Here is a 23,424-nt window from a genome sequence, read left to right as displayed (position 1 = left end):
CAGTGAGACTGAGTGCAGAAAGGAATAAGAAGACTCCTCTTTGAGAAAGTTACAGTTGTAAACCCATGGGACCTAAAGATCTGCAAGAGTTCTAACTGATCTCCAGATAATCCGTTCCTCTTTTCAGCCCTGGCCCTGGCCTGGTGGAATGCTCAGCCTAACAATATCAGAGCCTTGCAGGACCTTAAACAGCTAATCTTTTAGTGAAGAATTGCCATGCTGCAAAATTTGGATATTATGACATAGTTTATTGATTTGCCACTGATTTACTTTTGCCTTATAGCTGTATTCTTATGGTCCTTGTTTCATTTTGTCTGGCTATCCACTTGAATCTATTCTGTTGTGTGCATTTTAACTTTGTGAGCCATCCTGAGCTTAGGGAAGAGTGACATATAAATGCAAGAAGTAAATAAACAAATAAAATAAAATGGTTTCTCCAGAAGGACTTTAAGGCATTGTACCTCACTGAGGATGAGCCTCTTGTGGCGCAGAGTGGTAAGGCAGCTGTCTGGAAGCTTTGCCCATGAGGCTGGGAGTTCAATCCCAGCAGCCGGCTCAAGGTTGACTCAGCCTTCCATCCTTCCGAGGTCGGTAAAATGAGTACCCAGCTTGCTGGGGGGTAAATGGTAATGAATGGGGAAGGCACTGGCAAACCACCCCGTATTGAGTCTGCCATGAAAACGCTAGAGGGCGTCACCCCAAGGGTCAGACATGACTCAGTGCTTGCACAGGGGATACTTTTACCTTTACCTTCACCTCACTGAGGACCCTCCCCTCCCCAAACATGACATTTCTCAAGCCCAGTCCTCAACTTTGTGAGCCATCCTGAGCTTAGGGAAGAGTGACATATAAATGCAAGAAGTAAATAAACAAATAAAATAAAATGGTTTCTCCAGAGGGACTTTAAGGCATTGTACCTCACTGAGGACCCTCCCCTCCCCAAACATGACATTTCTCAAGCCCAGTCCTCAAAATCCCCAGGAATTTTCAGATCTTACGCTTTGCATAGTTTTACTGAGAAGTTGAAGGTTGTTTTCCATATCCAATTCCGTCTGTAAAATTTGGGCTTTGGCTATGTTACATTTTTGTTCATGATTGGGAGCCAAAGAACATGAATCGTGACCACTAACTTTTGGTAATACCTCATAGGCATATAGAATCATAGAATCATAGAATCATAGAGCCATTCCGCACCGGGATCCATGTAGCAAATTGTTTGCTGAACGAAAAATCGCCATTTTAAATAGTGGAATTCGGCGTAACGCATACCTGTCTTTGTAGTGGAATCCAGTTGCGTTTCTATAGTTTCCCACAGGGTTCCGGTCTCTGCAAAAATCGCTAGCCAGGAAGCGCTATTGCTAAGCTGTGTCCCGCCCCTGGCCGTCAAGCAGCCAATGGGCGGCCATTATCATGCTCCCAAACAGCCCCTTTCCCTTTAAGGAAGTTTAAAAAAAAACACACACACACACACGTTGCAACGAATATGCATTGATTCGTTGCAACGGAGAGACCCATCCAGCTAGCAGGTGGTGTTTGAGCTGCCGTTTCATCGTTGCCACGCTCCCCCCAAGTGAAAAAAAAAATCCCACCCCCTCACAGGCGCGATTTTCGGCCAAAAACAGTGTGAAAATAAAGTGAAAATAAACCAGCAAACGGCTTGTGCTTGGTGACTTTAAACAGAGGGGCTGCAGCCAGGGAATCCTCGCTGGGTAAACGAAGGCTTGCTGGTGCGTTGATCTCCGCTTGCTCGGAGAAAAAAAATGGTGATCGCTTAGCCGGAAGATCAGAGGAGAGAGCCAGGGGGAGGGACTTTGCAGAAACCGCAACAATGGTAATGCACAGAGCTTTCCCGCTAGTGTTGCAGATTGGTTGCAGGAGTGTAGCGCTTTCCAGAGGATGAATCCACTTTTTGGGATTTCCCTGAAAGCGCTACAACGAAGCGCTTTTTGCAGATCGGTTTCAGGAGTGTTGCAGCTTGTCAACGACGTTATGCATAATGGCAAAACTGTAGCGATTTCAATTACTAACCATTGTGCTATTTTGGACAAATGCGGAAAGCCCCATAGAGTTGGAAGGGTCCATACAGGCCATCTAGTCCAACCCCCTGCTCAACGCAGGATTAGCCCTAAGCATCCTAAAGCATCCAAGAAAAATGTGTATCCAACCTTTGCTTGAAGAGCATGTGTGAAAGTCTGGTTCCATCCCACCATCTTTGTAATGTAGCTCACATTGTATCTTTCTTTACCTGATTTAAGAATACTAGATAGATCAGCCCTTCTCAACCAGGGTTTTCTGAAACCCTGAGGTTTCTTGACAGCCTTGGAAGGATTTCCCAAATGGGTGGGAGTTAATTAATATATATATATATATATATATATATATATATATATATATATATATATATATATATATATATATATATATATATATATATATATATATATATATATATATGTGTGTGTGTGTGTGTGTGTGTGTGTGTGTGTGTGTGTGTGTGTGTGTGTGTGTGTGTGTGTGTGTGTGTGTGTGTGTGTGTGTGTGTGTGTGTGTGTGTGTGTGTGTGTGTGTGTGTGTGTGTGTGTATATATATATATATATATATGTGTGTGTGTGTGTGTGTGTGTGTGTGTGTGTATATATATATATATATATATATATATATTTTAAACTTGGTTAAACATTTATTGAGTGATATGGCCATATATGGTCATGTTGACTTCCTCTCCCCCTAAAATGGCCAATGATGGGCCTGGAGGAAGTAGGAAGAGGAGGGGCTCCAATTCTGCATAACCATGCCACTTCTGGGGTTTCGGGAAATCTGAAGAATGTTTCAGGGGTTTCTCAATGGTAAAAAAGTTGAGAAAGGCTGCTCTAAAGGATCATCATAAATCAGCTGTGATCTGGCAGGGCTTTCTACTACCACCATAGGATTGTCACTACAGAGCAAAAGCCACAGTTCTCCCATATAGTCAAGTGTCGGTTGTCCCTCCTCTCATCCGTAGGGAAGTCTGAGAAGCCCCTGCTGATTTTATATACTTCTCAGTGCTTTTGTATTTCGTTTCATTTGGTTTATATCCCCAGCTTTGCACTACCCCAGAGATCCAGCTTGTCTGAAGTTAGGGTACATTTAATCCTGTTGGATTGGCCGTTTAAATTGCCCTCTGATAGCAAGCACAACGTGAACAAAGTCTAGAGAACTCGCCTGGAATCTATTTGATGGTTGAGTTTCTGCAAAATTTATTTTTATAGACATGGTAAGACATTTTATGGAGTTCTTTGAAATTTTAGAGGCTGCTTCCAAGGCAGCTCTGTCTTTTCTGCTAACTGCCTCGCCACACTTAAGATCTCACTCTCTGGAGTCGGGAGGACTCAGATGTGCTTAACTTTCACCAGATTTGCCCAGACAATCTTGCTAAATCCACACCACAAGTTGGGGCAAGCCATCAAGCCTGCCAAGGGAGGGGGAATCTAAGGAACAACATTTCTAGGTCCCATTCTATTGAAGCAGGCAAGTCATGCGATTGGTCAACATGTGATATTTAGATTGGGTCTGCATCATGGGCAGGGGTTCACAGGAGGTGGGAATTGCTCATGCAGTCATGCAAAACATGCAAGATGTGAATACAAAACCTAGCATACATGTTTGAAAGTGGTGTGCTCCATGGGCAATGTATTTCCATTTGCAATCTCAAAGTACATTAATTCCCTCTGCTGAAGGGGGCTTCTGTTGGCAGAAACTGAAAAAAAAAACTACAATTAATGTCACTGTACCTTTAATCCAAGCTTTTTGTGAAACTCTGGGTCTTCTTGATGGCCTTGGAAATGCTTCCTGAATGGATGGAAGTGAATTATTTTTTTAATATTTAAAAAAATTGTTAAACATGTATGATCATGTTATATGATCATGTCAACTTGGGGGAGCTGGGTCTGTTTAGCAGAGAGAAGAGATAGTTGAGAGGGGATCTGATAATCATCTTCAAGTGTGCCATGTGGAGGATGGAGCAGAGTTGTTCTATCTTGCCCCAGAGGGATGGACCAGAACCAATGGGATGAAATTAATTCAAAAGAAATTCCATCTAAACATCAGGAAGAAGTTCCTGACAGAGCGGTTTCTCAGTGGAACAGGCTTCTTCGGGAGGTGGTGTGTTCTTAAACAGAGGCTGGATAGCCATCTGATGGAGAGGCTGATTCTGTGAAGGCTTAAGGGGGTGGCAGGTTACAGTGGGTGAGTGATAGGGATGTGAGTGTCCTGCATAGTGCAGGGGGTTGGACTAGATGACCCATGAGGACCCTTAAACTCTATGATTCTATGATTCTAACTTGCCCTCTCCCTCCCAGAATGGCCAGTGATGGGCCTGGAGGGGGTGGGGAGGGGAGGGGATCTGGGTGGGTGAGTACTGCCAAGAGCAGAGAAAACTCACAAACAAACTTCTATAGAAAGAAAGCTTTAAATGGAAGTAGATCTAGTCACTATAACATTCGAAGTCAAGACTGTTCAATACCAGGACAGCAAGCAGTTATCAATACATTTCTCCCGCCTAAACCCAAGCGTTCCCAAGGGAGGGGGGACCCCTCACCCAGGTGCCATCCCAGGCTTCCTGCCAAGGTGTAGCACGGCCTTGGTCAGGGCTAGCAGATAAGATGTTTACAGGAACTGGGCAACATTGTTTCACAGCAGGGAGACTATGCAGTGTGAAAATGCAAGGATCAAAGGAGGGGGGGAATCAAAGGAAAACTACAAGTATAAGCATTCTGGTTACATGGGAACGTTTCTGTAAAGGCACAGCACTCCAAGATGGAGTCTCTTATGTTCAAGCATGGCAGAGAGCAGGAACTGATCCTGACATTCATCCGGTCCAAAAACAACCTCCCCTCACTCTGCGTCTTTGGACCATGGGCAAAGCGGGAATTCTCTGTGAAATTCACACAGCACCTTCAGGGCCCGAATATTACCAGCCTCCACCCACTCTCGGTCCCCCATGGGAAATTCTTTCCATTCCACTAGGTACTGCAACTTCCCCTTATGCCAGCAAGAGTCCAGAATCTTGTTGACTTCGTAGTGTGTGTCCTTGTCCACAAACACGGGAATAGGGGCAGCAGACGGCAGGTGCTAGGCATCCGGGGGCGGGGCACGTTTCAGCATGCTGGAATGAAAAATGGGATGTACATTTCGGTAAGTCTTAGGGAAGGAGAGTTCCACAGTCACAGCATTGATCAGGCGTTTCACAACAAGTACACAGCTATGCTTCCAAACTGTATTCTTTATGATCATACCACTTTCGATTTTATCAAAGCCTGAACATAGTTTCAGGAATTTCTCAATGATTAAAAAAATTGAAAAAGGCTGACGTTCATGCTACATTCCTTTAGATGTATTATTAAAGAGACCAACCCATATGTTCCTATGCAAAGTAACTCTGCCTAGGGTTGCACTGCAGAGCCATCTGAAAAAGATAGCTGGTTGGACAATCGTCCTTTGTGTATCTGGCTTATCAGTAAAACACATGCACCTAGATTCACAAATTACAAATAAAAACAACAACAACACCTTTATTGACATATCTATAAATAAATACCAAACATAGATCCACCAACATTACTGATAACAGACAGAATATCATAATGGCACAAACCACACGTCGCAGCTTCAGAATTAGGAACTCACATAACAAAAACTCCTCATCCCTTTCAATCTTGTTTAAAAGAAACAATCCATACAAAGAAACATTATTACGTGGTGGTGACTGCAGTTTAATAGTTGGCCATTTCCATGGTAGCAGTTGAAAGCACCATCAAGTGGCAGTAACCCCAAAGTTTTGTCAAGGCAAGAAACATCTGGAAATGGCTTGCCAAGACCTTCCTCTGAAATGCTTTGGTGGTCTCCCATCCAAGTCCTAACCAGAGCCAACTTTGCTTAGCTTCCAAGATCTAGCCAGTCTGGGCTATCCAGATCAGGTTGATGAATATTCAGAAAAATATTCTGTTCCTTTGTTAGCTTCCTTGGATCCATAGCCTTCTCCTTCTCAAGGGATCGTGCAGGTAATAGAATGGTATATGTAAAGGTATGATCCCTCTACTTGTCACCATAAAAGAGTCAAGATTGGAAGGAAGGAAGGAAGGAAGGAAGGAAGGAAGGAAGGAAGGAAGGAAGGAAGGAAGGAAGGAAGGAAGAAAGAAAGAAAGAAAGAAAGAAAGAAAGAAAGAAAGAAAGAAAGAAAGAAAGAAAGAAAGAAAGAAAGAAAGAAAGAAAGAGGGATGACTCCACAGAGAATGTTGACCAGAGACTCCTGTGGTCTGTGAGGTCAATAATTTTTGAACGAAGATGGGATTAATAGGATTTATGACCCACCCTTCAACAGCAAGTAGCTGGAGCAGCACTAATTATATTTTCATTAACCTCAGTGGCTAGTTCCTGCTCTAATAATTTAGCCCCTTTATGGACTAATCTAGTGTTTTACATGTTCAATAAAGTGTGTACACAAGCAAGATCTGTAAGAAATAAGTCCTTCGAGTCAAATTACAGCTTCCCCAATAAAGATACCCAAGGGAGATGCTGCTTCCAGCAAGGATTTGGGGAAAGGGTCAGCTGGAATTTGTTATCTCTGCTCTTTGAAGCCGATGCTGGCAGCCAATCAAGGCAGGGTGTTTTCTGCTGCTAGAATAATGAAGGGCCTTTACTAGGACCACTAATGGCCCATGATTTAGATTTAGAAGCCAAAGCAAATTGCCAACATCCACCGAAATGAAAGTCAAGTCTTATTTTATTTGCTCTTTCATAGATTAGTGATTCCAGTTGCCGTCTTCGTCCATTTCTTGCGTTGCTACGTTCATTCCAGGCATTTTCATGGGAGTCGTCTACCATGGACTGGTTGGCCAGCTATCGCAGAAACCGGCCTGATGTGATGGAGATCAAACACACCAGTTACCCATCCCGTCTGCAACCACCCAGTGGACTGAAACATTTGCCCAACAGCATGAAGATTGTTTCTGTCTGAAACTGGTCTTATTAAATTGCATAAAAGCATGGGGAGGCTTAGCATTTTTTAAGGCCTTTGGAATAGAATGGTGCAATCATTTTCCAGCTTGGTGCAGTGGGTAACAGTGGTGGCCTCTAATCTGGAGAACAGGGTTTGATTCCCCACTCATAGAATCATAGAATCATAGAATAATATAGTTGAAAGGGACCTTCTGGGTCATCTAGTCCAACCCCCCTGCACTATGCAGGACACTCACATCCCTATCGCTCATCCACTGTCACCTGCCACCCCTTTGCCTTCACAGAAAGCCTCTCTGTCAGGTGGCTCTCCAGCCTCTGTTTAAAAATGTCCAAAGATGAAGAACCCACCACCTCCTGAGAAAGCCTATTCCACTGAGAAACCGCTCTGTCAGGAAATTTTTCCTGATGTTTAGATGGAATTTCTTTTGAATTAATTTCATCCCATTGGTTCTGGTCTGTCCCTCCGGGGCAAGAGAGAACAACTCTGCTCCATCCTCGATATAGCAGCCTCCTCCTCCACGTGAAGCCAGTTTTGTGACAGACCTTGGACCAGTCACAGTTCTCTCAGAGGTCTCTCAGCCCCACCTACCTCACAGGGTGCCTGTTGTGGGGAAAGGAAAAGAAGGCGATTGTCAGCTGCTTTCAGACACATGGGCCTGCTGGGTGACCTTAATCCAGTCACAGTTCTCTCAGAGCTCTCTCAGCCCCACCGACCTCACAGGGTGTCTGTTGTGGAGAGAGGAAGGGTAGTCAATTGTAAGCTGCTTTGGGTCTCTTTTGGGTAGTAAAAAGTGGGGGACAAAAGAAAAGCAAATTTCCCAAGGCAAATCTCCCACTTCAGTGGGCAGTGGACAATAGTTTCCTCTTGGCCAGGGATGTTGCTAATGGCCCTTTCTCCTTCTCACCACCAACATGGATTGGGGGAAGGCTGTCTGATCTCCCACTTATTCAGGTCTGGCAAATTCCTTTCAGAAATTAGTTCCTGAGAGGTCGAGCAATTATGGTATCAGTGTTTATGCGCACAAAAGGCAGGGACTTAGCTTGGGTTTATGACCCACACTTACTAGGAATTCCATGTTCATGAGGAATTACTGGAATCCCAGCCCTGCTGTTTCCAATAATAATCTTACTTCTCCTAAAGAAAGATACTGAATTGGGAACTTCTTGAGCAATTGTAGCAGCGGAGGGGGCTCAAATGAAAAGGCCATCTTTAACACATGCAAATCCAGGTTTGCAGTTTTAAAGATTAGTATCAGCATCTAGAACTGGACCTCAAAATTTATCTTTAGTGTGGTTGCCATAAGACTGTCTAGGAATGTTTTCATTTACCCACTCCAATGTGCAGTCATCTACACCAGTTAAAGCAGCTGAGCCATCCTGAAGGGCTGCCTCATACTGGTCGCCTTGCAAGAGAGGTTACAAAGGCACCCATGATGAATATTTCTAAGCTCCCTTGTCATCACTAGAGCCTGAGCAGAGTTATGAGTATCTCTAGACTGCTGTCACCAGAGTTACATAGACAGTTACTTTAAATTTCAACTTTGCAACCACTATCTAAAAAACTTGCTTAGAAACCACCAGAAGAAGAAGAAGAAGAAGAAGAAGAAGAAGAAGAAGAAGAAGAAGAAGAAGAAGAAGAAGAAGAAGAAGAAGAAGAAGAAGAAGAAGAAGATGCTGAGTTGGTTCTTATATGCTGCTTTTCTCTACCCAAAGGTGTCTTAAAGTGGCTTACAATCCCTTCCCTTTCCTCTCCCCACAACAGACACCCTGTGAGGGAGGTGAGGCTGAGAGAGCCCTGATATTCCTGCTCAATCAGAACAGCTTTATCAGTGCTGTGGCGAGCCCAAGGTCACCCACCTGGCTGCATGTAGGGGAGCAGGGAATCAAACCCGACTCACCAGATTAGAAGCCCGCACTCATAACCAGTAAACCAAGCTGGCTTCCCATGGTGGGTCATGTGTACAAAGGGTAGGGACAGACTGAGGGCTATTCCGCACAAAGGGAATTTGGCTAAATCTGTGCACTATTGAAAAGCGCTGCAGGAAAAAGTGGCAGATCGCGGTAATGCACACAGCTGTTCCTAGCGAAAAAAGGATCTCCGACTAGTGCTGTTCTCTTAACGCACAAGTTTCCAGTCTTGCCGAAATCGCAATAGGGGAGGCAATATTTTTCCACGCTTCCTCCCGCCCCTTAACAGCCAATTAACTGTTGTGTTCGTGTTTTCCTTTAAGAACTCTTTTTTAAAAACCCGAAAACACCCGTAGCAACGCATATTTGTTGCTTCAATGTATCAGAAAGACCTTTTCCGCAGGTGTAGGGGCTGGCGCTTAATCGTTTACAGGCTCCTCAAGTTAACCCCCCCCCCCCCCATGGGCGAGATTTGTGGCCGAAATTATGGGCAGTGTCAAACAAGGGGCTGTATTGTGCTTGGGAACTTTAAAGACACTTGCAGTAGTGAGCTGTGTTTTATTGTGTTAATCACTTCTGTGGAGGGACGTTAGCCGGAGAAGCCTCTGAGAAGCCTCGCTCGTTCATTGCTTTCCCCATCTAAGGAAAAAAATGGCGATCGCTTCGCCGGAAGTTCAGCGGCGAGAGTGGGGAAGGGACTTTCTTTCTGCCGCTACATTGAGAACGGACATGCCTTTTGCTGATGTGTTGCAGCTTGTGCGCAGAAGTGTAGTGGTTTTCTCAGGGGGAATCCACTTTTCTGGATTTCCTGTAAAGTGCTACAATGAAGCGCTTTTCGCGGGGGTGTTGCAGGAGTGTTGTAGATTGTGTGCGACGTCATGCGGAACTTTGAATTAGTAGCATTTACCAAAGGTAAGACTTCTGCTACATTTAAGTCATGCGGAATGGCCCTGAGAGTTCTGTTCTGATTTTGTGGGAGGGTCATTCCTGGCTGTTCTTCATCACCGGAGGGATTTATTCAGTTACTTCTGATAACAAATGAGACTTGGGCATGCTAAGTAGTTATGCGACCCCTGAGCGGGGAAGGGCTCATGTTCTCGGAAGGACAAGCGGCATTCAGCCCCTGTGAGTGAGCAATAAGGACTGAGGTTCCTTTAGATGGCTGGGGCTAGATGTGTGCTACCTTGATGGCCTCAGTGGTGAGAGCCAGGGTGATAGAGTGGTTAAGAGTAGCGGACTCTAATCTGGAGAGGTGGGTTTGACGTCAAAAGTCAAAGTCAAAGCACCTTTATTGGCATAATCATAACAAAGCATTTGTGTCAGCCTGTGCTGAGGCAGCTGCACTGGTTACCAATTGCTGTCCGGATCCGGTTCAAGGTTCTGGTTCTAACCTTTAAGGCTTTACGCGGGCTGGGACCCACATACCTGAGGGACCGCCTAGTGCCCTATGCCCCCCGCAGGGCTCTGTGTTCTGCGAGTGAGAATCTTCTGGTCATTCCCGGCCCTAGGGAAGCACGCCTAGCCTCGACCAGGGCCACGGCCTTTTCGGTCCTGGCCCCCACCTGGTGGAATGAGCTCCTGGGTGAGCTGCGGGCCCTGCGGGACCCTTTAACATTCCGCAGGGCCTGCAAGACGGAGCTCTTCCGCCAGGTCTATGGTTGAGGCTGGGGCTGCCGGGGTACATCGACTGCTCTCCCCCGGGCTTCTTGAACATCATTGACCTCCTTCTCCTCCACCCCCCCGTTTTTTTAGGAATGGGGGTAGGAAGGGGATCTTATTATTGTGATTATACTGTATGCTTCCCCACGTGCATTTCAACAGCAACCAAGGCAGGAAAGCACATGTGATGATGTCAGGTTTGGTGTCTCCTACATGTTTATGAGTAAAGAAAAGGAATTTGACCTAAAGGTGATAACCCCATGCTCAACATTATATCTAAAACATTATGCCCATCATAGGACTTCAACAAAGCATTGAGAACTTCAATTGATTGCACCCACTACGAAGAAACTGAATTTAGTTCCAGAGGAAATCCTGTAAAATGTTTTGTTCAAGTTTGAAAGAAATAAATCAAGAGGTAGCGTCCTAGAACAATGCAATGCAATGATTCCCCTGGAAATCATTCAAAAACTGGGAGTGGGAAATGACTTGGAACAGAAGTTTCTCTGTTTTAGTACTATTTGTTCACCTCTTTTTTAAAAAATAAGAAAAGATTATTTAAAATTCCTGGCATTCCTGAACATTTATTTAAAGAAACAATTCATTTTCAGTGCTCTCCTTAACAAGCTGGATAGCTTGGTAATAACTAACAGGGGAATAATACAATTTGGGCCAGGGGAGAGTGCTAAAACATGAATGTTTCTTACCACTTATGGACTGGGAACTTCACTGCCCCAGCTTCCATGCAGGAACACAAATTGGGAGCGGATGAGGTACACCAGGCCAAATGCTCCCCCATGTGGGTGCAGGAAGAGGTGGAGCAACCTGCAACGGCTAAAAGTCCAGCCTGCAGCCCGTCATGAAACATCCAGTGTGTAAATGGTCTATGAGAAGCAAAATCTGCAGCTTATATTTTCTGTCTTTTCTCTTGTCTTGCAATGCAACTCTATGAAGAATGAAGTCTGTGGGCTTAGACTGGAGTAGTTTTGCCTAGACTAGCACTTGTGAAAGCACCCAACTGGAGAGTTCCAGAGATATTACGTGTTCTGAGTTTTCTGTGTTCAGTAAGGGCCAAAACAAACATGACCCTGGAAGTTCCCTCACTTTAAATAGTAGATCTGCAAGAGCCTGGTTTGCCCTGGGTCTATAACAACAACAACATTATTTTTATAGGTCCATCTCTTGAGCATCATTTTCCTGATTCAGCTCAGGATGGTGCCTATCTGGGAACTAAATTCCCAACACAGAGCTTCAGGTACACATCTGAGACCAAGTCTACATGGTGTCCACATGTCCATCATATGGAATTTGTAATGTGGGTATCACGTTGCACAAAACAACTGAACAAATCATATCCATAAATGACTAAGTCATAAAAATATACAGGGGTGGTCATGCAACTTGCCCAACTCCTTGAAAAGCCCACATGCTTGTTGATGTGGAAACGCATCTTCTGGTACTGTTGGAGAAACAGAAATGAATACAGATATCATGTTTGTCCACCCTGCCCCAACCCCCGCCATGACAGACAGCACTGACTTACCCAGAGAGAGTGCAGCCAAGGGGTATCATGCACTTGAGCACAAGGACCCTGGTCTTGACAGGCAGCAGTGGTGGAATAAGTGGGTCTCAGTGCAGACCTTGCCAGCCACTGCTATGCCCATTCCTCCTGTAGCTGTGGCCAAGGGGTCCAGTCTCCTTCTTCTGGCTTCTTGCTGGGATGAAGGAGGAAGAACACAGGGCAGAGGCAGGGCTGGGTACCGAAGATGGGTGGCGGCAACAATGACAGTAGTGGAGAGAGCAGGGCTCAACACCGGGACTTGCCAGCTGCCCCAGCATCCATTCCTCCTGCAGCCACAGCTGAGGGGTCTAGTATCCTTATCCTTCATGCTGGGATGAAGGAGGCAACTATGGGGCAGCAGTACCAGAGCGAATGGGCCTCAGTGGCCAACCACTGCTGTGCACATTATGTGCAATATGTTTCCACACAATGTGGGACAATCTGATTCTCACTTTTTTTTACCTGGTGCAACCCTAAATGGAGCGCCACCTTTCTAAGTCCACTGTAGTCAATGGACTTTGTAGGGGGTAACTCTGCTTGGTACCAAGCTGTGCCAGCTGTCTCTCTTCAGCAAAGGGAACCAAATTGTTTTCCCTTCTTTGATATTTGCTTCTGAACAAGATTGCAGGGCTTTGGGATCTCTTTTCCGGGACTGAATGTCACAGTGTCAAAGGGGAAAACAAAGCCGAAGAAAGCGGAGATCTTTTCTAGCCATAAAATTCCAAAGCTTCAGGAAGTTTCTTTATTACTCAGTACTGTATGTTCTAATCAAGCATAAAGCAGGAAAGTGTCTCCTATCAAAGGGCTCATAAAAAGAGTTTATGATGTTTCAGAATCAGACAACATAAAAAGGACATATTCAAATTAGAACCACTATTATAAAGTGTGATTCTATAAGGAATCTCCATAACAGACTTAATAATGTGATTAAAGAGGCAAAGCAATGGCAATATACACAAGTACTAATTAGAACATCGAAACTATTACGCCTCATGTGGGAGACAAGCCATAAAATTCAAAGAATATTTGTTAAAAAAGAGAAAGAGAGAAAGCTATCAAACTACGCTTTTAAGTTTTCGACCGCCTAAGGCTGCACATATGAACTTGTAGCATGTGTCAAAAATATTTAAACCAATCTTCTGGGCCTCGAAGTGCCCTCTTTTTCCCCCCAACCTTTTTTTTTCGTTTTGTTTTTTGCAAAGTTATTCCAAACTAAATCCTTTGAAATCAATGGATTTGAACTTAAATCTGCCAAGCATCTTCATCATACTGCATAGTTGTTGGATATTTTCATGATGCAGTTTACTCATTTGCTGCTAACTTACTCTCTCCTTTTATGTGTGGTCTGCTGATTTCCATTTCGTTTCAGAAGTGTGCTTTGCACACAAAAGCTCATGTCTTGAATCATAGAATCATAGAGTTGGAAGGGGCCATACAGGCCATCTAGTCCAACCCCCTGCTCAATGCGGGATCAGCCCTAAGCATCCTAAAGCATCCAAGAAAAGTGTGTATCCAACCTTTGCTTGAAGACTGCCAGTGAGGGGGAGCTCACCACCTCTTTAGGCAGCCTATTCCACTGCTGAACTACTCTGACTGTGAAATTTTTTCCCCTGATATCTAGCCTATATCATTGTACTTGAAGTTTAAACCCATTACTGCGTGTCCTTTCCTCTGCAGCCAATGGGAACAGCATCCTGCCCTCCTCCAAATGACAACCTTTCAAATACTTAAAGAGGGCTATCATGTCCCCTCTCAACCTCCTTTTCTCCAGGCTGAACATTCCCAAGTCCCTCAACCTATCTTCATAGGGCTTGGTCCCTTGGCCCCAAATCATCTTCGTCGCTCTCCTCTGTACCCTTTCAATTTTATCTACGTCCTTCTTGAAGTGAGGCCTCCAGAACTGCACACAGTACTCCAGGTGTGGTCTGACCAGTGCCATATACAATGGGACTATGACATCTTGTGATTTTGATGTGATGCCCCTGTTGATACAGCCCAAAATGGCATTTGCCTTTTTTACCGCTGCATCACACTGCCTGCTCATGTTTAGTTTACAATCCACAAGTACCCCAAGGTCTCGTTCACACACAGTGTTTCCTAGAAGCGTATCCCCCATCCAGTAGGCATGCTTTTCATTTTTCTGACCCAGATGCAGAACTTTACACTTATCTTTATTAAACTGCATCTTGTTCTCATTTCCCATTTTCCCATTGTGTTCAGATCTCGTTGAACTCTGTCTCTATCTTCCGGAGTATTTGCCAGTCCTCCCAATTTGGTGTCATCTGCAAACTTGATGAGTAGTCCGTCCACCCTCTCATCTAGATCGTTAATAAATATGTTAAAAAGTACCGGACCGAGCACCGAGCCCTGAGGTACCTCGCTACTCACCTCCCTCCAGTCTGATGAAGCACCATTGACAACAACTCTTTGAGTGCGGTTCTCTAACCAATTCCCTATCCACCTAACTATCTGAAAATCCAGATTGCAGTCCTTCAATTTATCCATCAGAACATCATGGGGAACCTTATCAAAAGGTTATCAAAAGGAATAAAACGTTGTTAGTCTTAAAGGTGCCCCATGACTCAAAATTTTATCTAACTCAAGAAGAGAGAAAGAGACCGTATAAAATGGTCTGCTCCCAGATTGTGGTATAGATACCAGAAGTTGATTGGCCAGTGCGGGGAAGTTGCATAAAGGACACATGGGTTTCTTGCTGTGCAGGAAAGAGACCATTTCCGCATTTGGATATACCTTCTTTTAGCCTCACTTTAGATTTCCTTTGGATGCTGCGACTCTGCATTTCTGCAATTTGACTTTCCTCCCCTTATTTCCCCGACTGAAATTTGTGACATGCTTTACACACTGAGTCTAATGGAGACAAACTCCCATCAAGCTTTGCTTTCATCCCCTTTTCAAAAAATGTGTTTTTTGCAAAATGGTGCTTGCTTACACCTTTGTTTTCATTGTACCCCTTAATCCCACCATTCTGCACCCTTGATCACCTCCCCTCCTTCTCCCCAAAGCATCCTGAATGTACTTTTTTTTAAAAACTGGGTTATGTTATAATAGTATAACACTGCTGTGCAAGACTGCTTTTTAAAAAACTTTGAAATGGTATAACACAATCATACCTTTTTTCTTTAAATAAGTTGATTTTTCAGAATGGAGGGAGGGGGGAGAGAAAACGTCAACAAGGAAACAGGCATTCCCAAACAGCTCAAAATGGTGGGTGTGGGGGAAAACCCGATTGCACACATTTCCGGATTGGGTAATGAATCTTTGGAGCAGGCATAGTGCACTGGGGAGGGCAGAGGAACTAGCAAAGAGAAAAAAATGAATTCTTCTGTCTGCTTTCCTTTTGTCTGTTCAGCAGCTTTGATGCAGCCAGTGGATTGTTCTTCTCTTTTGGAAAGGATTTGAAGGCCAGCGTCTCCCCTTACGGTCTCCTACATTGCCCACGTTCTTCATCCTTCAGTTCTTTGGTGGTGACCAGCTGTCAATCAGCTCACTTCTCTACCAGGGCAAGGGCCTTCTTTATGGTGGCTTTGTCCTGGTGGAAGGCAGAGGATATGTGTGGAACCTTATTAGCTTCTGCATGGCTTGCAAAACAGAATACTACCAGCAAGCTTTTGGTTAGCCGCCACATGTGTGTTGTGATTCTTGTATTGTTTCCATTAAATCATTTCATTGTTGGGTTGTTGGATACAGCCAGGTTCACTAGGACAGTGGTCCCCAACTCCCGGTCCGGAGACTGGTACCGGTCCGTGGATCAGTTGGTACTGGGTTGCGGCTCCTCCTCATCCTCTTCCCTGGCTGCTGCCTCGGGGGCTGCCCTGCCACTCTGCCGCCAGCTCACCTTTGGTGCTCTCCAGCGGCCGCCATGGTTGGGTCTTCTCCTCGGTGTGGCACTGTAGAGCTGCTGCTGGCAATGCCCCCCAGCAGGCAGCGGTAAGTCAGGAGCACCTGCGGGAAAGCAACTGGAGTAGGGGCTCAGGTGGCGGCAACGTCCCTCGGCAAAAGACTACCCCCCCCCCACGGGCCTCAGTAAAATTGTCAAGCGTTGACTGGTCCCCGGTGATAAAAAGGTTGGGGACCACTGCACTAGGAGATTTATATAGCCAGTCTTAAACTGTGTAGTAGTAGTAGTAGTAGTGGTAGTAGTAGTAATACATTTAAGACTTTATTGAATTGTATTTTACTTTGATGCAAGACACTCTGAGTCTTGCTTGTCTAGAAAGTAGTGGGGTATAAATTCGATAAATATATATATTTTTAAAATGTCTGAGTATAGTAGTGTTTTGAAAAGACGTTCGAGCACACAGACATCATTGGAAGACAACTTGCTACCTCGTATGTAAATCTGTGCTCACCTGCCAAATACCAGGTTGGGGCAAGTGGCGTTATTTTGTCAGTTTCGACTTCACTGTCATCCAATATGTCAACTGTCACCAATTACATCACCATTACATTTGGCTCAGAATACTTCAGGAGGTGAACTCATTAAGTCACATTTCCCCTGATGGCTTAAAACTATTTCTGCTGCTAGTTTGCACTAACGTTAAAAGGCTTAATAAATCTTAGGCCGCTATTAAAAACATTAGCATGTGCCAGTGTGCATTTTTAATTTTAACCCCTCCAAGCCTTCCTCGTGCAAAGTTTCTGCTCAAAGGTTCATCTGCCATTTATTTTTATACGAAACTGCTCACCTGTAGGCCAAGGTCCTCAATTCTGTCGGCCATTAATCATTAATGGAGGGGGGGGGGTTGAAATTGACATGATAATCGATGGCTGCTTCATTTTTAAGAAAATAAAATAAAATAATTAAATGTATACAAAGAATAAATCAGTTTAGAAAGAGGTCTTTAGAATTTGTGCAATCCTCATTCTGAAACATGGATGGATTTGTGCCACTGGAAAATCCAACATGGCCTAACCTGTATAGCCCAGGTTAGCCAATATTGGCAGATCTTGGAAGTTAAGCAGAGTTAGCCCTGGTTGGTATTTGGATGGGAGACCTCCAAGAAAATACCAAGCTTGTGACATGGAGGCAGGAAATGGCAAGCTACGTCTGAGCATCTCTTGCCTTGTAAACTAGGGGTCACCAAAAATCAGCCTGATGTTGGTGGGGCAAAATCCAGTACAAATTCTGTTACATTTCAGTCATTTGGGGAAGCATCCAAAGAACTGTGATTGGATGGAAAATATTCTTTCATGTTGTTCAGGGAACAGATGAAGAAGGCATAATGCTCTCATCAGTAAGCTATATAGTTGTTCTCACTGGCATTGTTATGGGGAGGGGAGATTCCTTTCCCCAAATCCCCTTTATGACATAAAGCCCTTGACTCCTCTTTTAAAAGATGAATTTCTTTCTTTCTTTCTTTCTTTCTTTCTTTCTTTCTTTCTTTCTTTCTTTCGTTCGTTCGTTCGTTCGTTCGTTCGTTCGTTCATTTTTTTGTTTCTCTTTGAAGAGTAATCAATGCACCCTTTAGTGACTTCTGTCTTCACAGTCATTTTATGTTACATGCAACAGAGGGGTGCTCTAGTGGAGTGGGTAAGGAATGTTTGGGGAGTCATTGCTTGCTTTTGAGCATCTACAGAGGGTAATTTTGAAATTTGCTGAACATCCTTTCCAGCCTCACTTCTATTCAAATGCATATGTCTCTTTTGAGTTTTGAGAGAAACAGAATCCGCATTCCTAAGAAGAGGTAAAGAAACACACTGCCAGATTTCAGGATGAAATGGGGTAAAGAAGAATTAAGATAAGTTCTTTTAACAACATATCGTTGTGAGTTTCCTGCCCAGATGAACCTGGAGATCCCATTCAACTCTATGATTCTCATTCTCATTGTTGTTGTTAGGTGCGAAGTCGTGTCCGACCCATCATGACCCCATGGACAATGATCCTCCAGGCCTTCCTGTCCTCTACCATTCCCCTGAGTCAATTTAAGTTTGCACTGGCTGCTTCAGTGACTCCATCCAGCCACCTCATTCTCTGTCATCCCCTTCTTCTTTTGCCCCCAATGGCTCCCAGCATTGGACTCTTCTCCAGGGAGTCCTTCCTTCTCATGAGGTGCCCAAAGTATTTGAGTTTCATCTTCAGAATCTGGCCTTCTAAGGAGCAGTCTGGGCTGATCTCCTCTAGGACTGACCGGTTTGTTTGCCTTGCAGTCCAAGGGACTCGCAAGAGTCTTCTCCAGCACCAGAGTTCAAAAGCCTCAATTCTTTGACGCTGGGCCTTCCTTAAGTTCCAACTTTCACAGCCATACATTGCAACTGGGAAGACCATAGCCTTGACTAGACGCACTTTTGTTGTCAGGGTGATGTCTCTGCTTTTTTTTCCCTCATGCTTCGATGCAAATGTGGAGAGGTCCCCATTCGAACTATCACAATTTGGCAGGTGTTGCCAAAGGGAGCTCCTCCACCAGGCATTTGCTTGAGGCTGATTGGCCCCAAAACACCCACTGCCCCCCAGACACCCCCCCTCCCATGAACGAAGAATCCGACCTACCCAAAGCTGTGTTAATATTTCTGTGCCTGTTTAAATATTGTTCTGGTTGACATGTTGTGATTGTTAGACTTGTTATATTTGTTGCAATGTTCTATGTAGTTACCCTGTGATGTCATCTGTAAACTGCCCAGAGCTGTATGGAAGGGCGATATGAAAATCTAAAATAAATAAATACATAAAAATAAGTAGAAAGTGGCTCACCAGATGTTTTGTGATTTCTCTTCTATCACTGCACTTCTACAATTTCAAAAAAAACACACATTTCCAAGTAGACCGGTACAAAGAAGAAGGGCTTTTCTTTTATATCTGATTTTTCACTACCTGAAGGGGTCTCAAAGCAGCCAGTTCCGTGCAGTGGGGTAGCATGCCCCGCCACTTCCCCGCCACTTCCATGGTCTGCCATCCCACCTTCGCAGGGGCCGACTAATGACCTGTTTGACTCTGTGCTGCCCCAAAGCCAAATGGGACATTTTGTGGCCCTGCTAGGACACCATAGGTGAGCCCAGCCTGGCATGGGCACAGATGGTACCATTGTTAAGAAAGGGAATGCTGAAAAAATAGGATTCCCTTAACACAGGGCATTGGAGGCCCTAACGTGGGCCGGGGCCAGACTGATGGCAACGTCATGCATCTGCAGGGATTTGTCCCACTGACCTCCAAGCGCTGGCCTGGCACACCCCTCCCAGGCATAATTGGTCCCTGTGAGGGACATAGGTCTGAGAAAGCTCAGACAGAACTGCCCTGAGAGCAATTGTAACAGAACTGTGACTAGTCCAAGGTTACCCAGCTGGCTGATTGTGGAGGAGTGGGGAATCTAACTCATTTCACCAGATTCAAATGGGCAGCCTTGTTGGTCTGAAGTAGCACAATCAAATCAGTCCAGTAGCACCTTTAAGACCAACAAAGATTTATTCAGGGTGTGAGCTTTCGAGTGCAAGCACTCTTCCTCAGACTAAGAACACCCTACATGACAGTGGGAATATATAGCAAAAATCAATTATGTTACATCAGTAGACTGTGGGCCATTCCGCACGACTTTAATATAGCACTAGGCTTACATTTTGTTTTCGCCACTAAAACTGCATTCCGCATGACGTCGTGGGCAATCTGCAACATCGTTGTAGCGATTTTCAGGGAATCAGGAAAAGTGGATTTACCCTCAGAAAATCGCTACACTCTTGCCAACAACCTGCAACACTTATGAAAAAGACCTGTGCATTCTCAATGTAGCAGTTGCAACAAAGTCCCTCCCCCTGGCTCTCTACTCCGAACTTCTGGCGAGTGAGCGGGGAAAGCAACGAACCAGCGAGGCTTCATTCACCCAGCGAGGCTTCTCCGGCTACAGTTCCTCCACAGAAGTGCTTTAAAGCTCCTCTAACTCCCCAAGCACCACACAGCCCCCTGTTCGCCTGTTCCTTTAATTTCGGACAAAAATCGCGCCCGTGCGGTGGGGGGGATTTTTTTTCCACTCGGGGGAGCGTAGTAACGATGAATCGCCAGCTCACATGCCAGCTGCCAGCTAGATGGGTCTCTCCATTGCAATGAATCAACGCATATTCGTTGCAACGTGTGTGTGTGTGTGTGTTTTTAACCTGTGCTTAAAGGGAATGGGGCTTTTTGGGAGCATGATAACAACCGCCATTGGCTGTTCGTTTGATTGACAGCCAGGGGCGGGAACAAGCACAGAAAAAAATCGCTTCCTTTCTAGCGATTCCTGCGAGACCGGAAACCTGCGGGGAACGAATAAAACGCTACTGGATTCCACTACAAATGAAGGTATGCGGAACGCTGAGATTCCACTATTTAAAATAGCGTTTCTGCTTTGTGAAAGCAATTGGCAACATTGGTCCTTGTGCAGAATGGCCCTGTGTCACAACCAAATACATTTCACCAGAGTTTGCTGCTCTTTAAGCAGTCAAAAGATTAGCATGAACTGCCATAGGGTGCAGGTGAGCTGGAGACCCATGCAGAGAGTCACGCACAGGGAGAATGTCTAGAGTCTGTCAGTTTGGTATGGAGGACTGCTTGGAGTATAAAGGGAGTGGCACAATGCTTGGAGTGGAAGAGCTGTGGCTCAGCAGAAGAGCCTCTGCTTTGTATTTCGAAGGTCATGGGTTCAGTTTCCCAGCATCTCCAGTCTAAAAGATACAGACAGTAGGTGCTATAAGACCCTAGAGAGTCACTGCTGGTAGGACTAGAAAATACTAACCGCGATGGATGGATAGTCTTTCCACTGAAGGTTGCTCCATGTGAGCTCATGTGTGGAATGGAACCAAACTTCCTCTACAGAAGAAATGTATAGACTTAGTACGTTGCTTGGCTTTGTGACCATGGAGAATGCAGAATGAAATCAGTGGCCAGTGGCTCACTGGCAGAGCATATGTTCAGCATGCAGGAGATCTCAGTTCAATCCCTGGCATCTCCATTACAAAGAAGAGAGAAAGAGTTTATGTGAAAGGCCTCTTGAGCAGCGGTCCGCAACCTTTTTCCTTTTGCCAAGGGGTGGGGGGAGAGAGCGATCCGGGGCCCGCACAAACGCACATGCGCAGACCTGCCGCACGCTTGGGCTCGGCGGGGGCAGCAAACATGCACAAGCGGCAGTTTCTTGCATGTGTGCATGCACAGACCTGCCATTTATGTGCGTTTGCACTCCCGACGGGGGTGCAAACATGCATGCACGGTGGCTCTGCACATGCGTAAATGCATGAAACTGCCACACATGTGCGTTTGTGCCGCCAGCATGCCGCCTGCCACGCTTCCCTCTCTCCCCCTCCCACAGCAAGAAGCTTGCCGTGCCGCAAACTAATTGGCCGCTTCGGGAGGAGTGGGGAGAGGGAGCTGCGGCCCGCTGCCGAGGGTCTCGCGGCCTGGCACCGGGCAGAGGACTGGGGGTTGGGGACCACTGATCTAGAGGGCTAAGACCATGGAGAGCCACTGCCAGACTGATGGACCAACTCAGGGCAGCTTCATTTGTTCAAAATTCTCTTCTGTCAATCAATCAATGATTACAGTCATTGACCAGATCAAAAGAGCCACAATATCTAAAAATCTAGTCGTACAATAAAATCTGAATTACGCCATCAAAGTTAATCCAACATTAAAATTGATTAAAAAATACATTGCAAAATGTTTAAGATTAATTAAATTAGGAGTGACCCTCTGTTCCCTAAGCTCTTGTCTAATTTGATAGGCCAACCATCCATACTTGGCAAATTCTCTTCTGTCATTAAGGGTATGGCCCAGCTAGGCTTATGGCCAGAACAGGATGAGGCTCCTGTGAGCGTTCTATGCTCACCGTAGAGAGACTGATGGAGAAATGCCACTATCCATGGGGAGGATGACTATTAATAGGTTGAAGCCATTGACTCATCCTTATCTTCCCTTTCTGGGGGGAAATCTCTGTTGGGGGAGAGCAGCATGGGAAGGGATGGGGAGTTGATTCATTGTTATTATTATAGTCTTAAGCAACAATGAAAGAAGAAGAAGAAGAAGAAGAAGAGGAGGAGGAGGAGGAGGAGGAGGAGGAGGAGTTTTTCTCTACCTCAAATTGGCTTACAATCGCCTTCCCTTCCTCTCCCCACAACAGACACCCTATGAGGTAGGTTGGGCTGAGTGAGCTCTGAGAGAGACTGCTTTGTGCGAACAGCTTCTAACATGGCTGTGACTAGCCCAAGGTCATCCAGCTGGCTTCATGTGGAGGAGGCATGAATGAAACCTGGCTCACCAGATCAGAAGCCACTGCTCTTGACCACTACATCAAGCCTTGATTGGGCCGCCAATGAGAACATTGGTGGTTGGGCCGCCAATAAGAACGCCAATGAGAACAATGGCTGTGACAAGCCCAAGGTCACCCAGCTGACTGCATGTGGAAGAGCAGGGAATCAAACCCAGCACAGATTGGAAGTCAGCACTACATTGTGACACTAGGAGGGGGTGGAGAGGGTTGGGAACCCAAGCCTGATGCTCCTGAGAATTTTATTTCTCCCAACATTATAATATTAGCATTATTTCAATCATGGGTGAAATTTGGATGCCTGCTAAGCTGCAGACATTCTCCTTGCTTCTGTGTAAAGTACCATTAAGTCTCAGCCGACATATGATGGTCCCATAGAGAGCCAGTATGGTGTAGTGGTTAGGAGCACAGACTTCTAATCTGGCATGCCAGGTCTGAATCTGCACTCCCCCACATGCAGCCAGCTGGGTGACCTTGGGCTTGCCACGGCACTGATAAAACTGTTCTGACCGGGCAGTGATATCAGCGCTCTCTCAGCCTCACCCACCCCATAGGGTGTCTGTTGTGGGGAGAGGAATGGGAAGGCGACTGTAAGCCGCTTTGAGCCTCCTTCGGGTAGGGAAAAGTGGCATATAAGAACCAACTCTTCTTCTTTTTCAGGCAAGATACAAATCCAGGGGGAGTTGGCCCTTGCATGCCTCTCTGTAGTGACCCTGGACTTCCTTGGTGGTCTCCTTTCTATGAACTAACCAAGGCTGACCCTGCTTAGCTTCTGAGACCTGATGAGAGGGGGCTGGGCTAGACCATCTCATGTTGTTTTGAATTAATATAAACTTAGCTGCATCTGTTGACGTAATAACAATTGGTTGAACCACAAGTTTGGGCGATTAAAGGAGGTTATTAAAAATGCGCAGAATGTGTTAAAAGGCTTACCCAGTGAATTTCCTTCTTGATTTCAATACCTGCAATTTAAGTGTTTGATTTTCTTTTCCTAGTAGAAGAGCTATTTTTATACCCTGCTTTTCACTACCCAAAGGAGTCTCTAAGTAGTTTCCAAA

Source organism: Paroedura picta, chromosome 6 (assembly GCF_049243985.1).
Source record: "Paroedura picta isolate Pp20150507F chromosome 6, Ppicta_v3.0, whole genome shotgun sequence".
Taxonomy (NCBI): Eukaryota; Metazoa; Chordata; class Lepidosauria; order Squamata; family Gekkonidae; genus Paroedura; species Paroedura picta.
Note: the sequence above shows the minus strand (reverse complement) of the source record.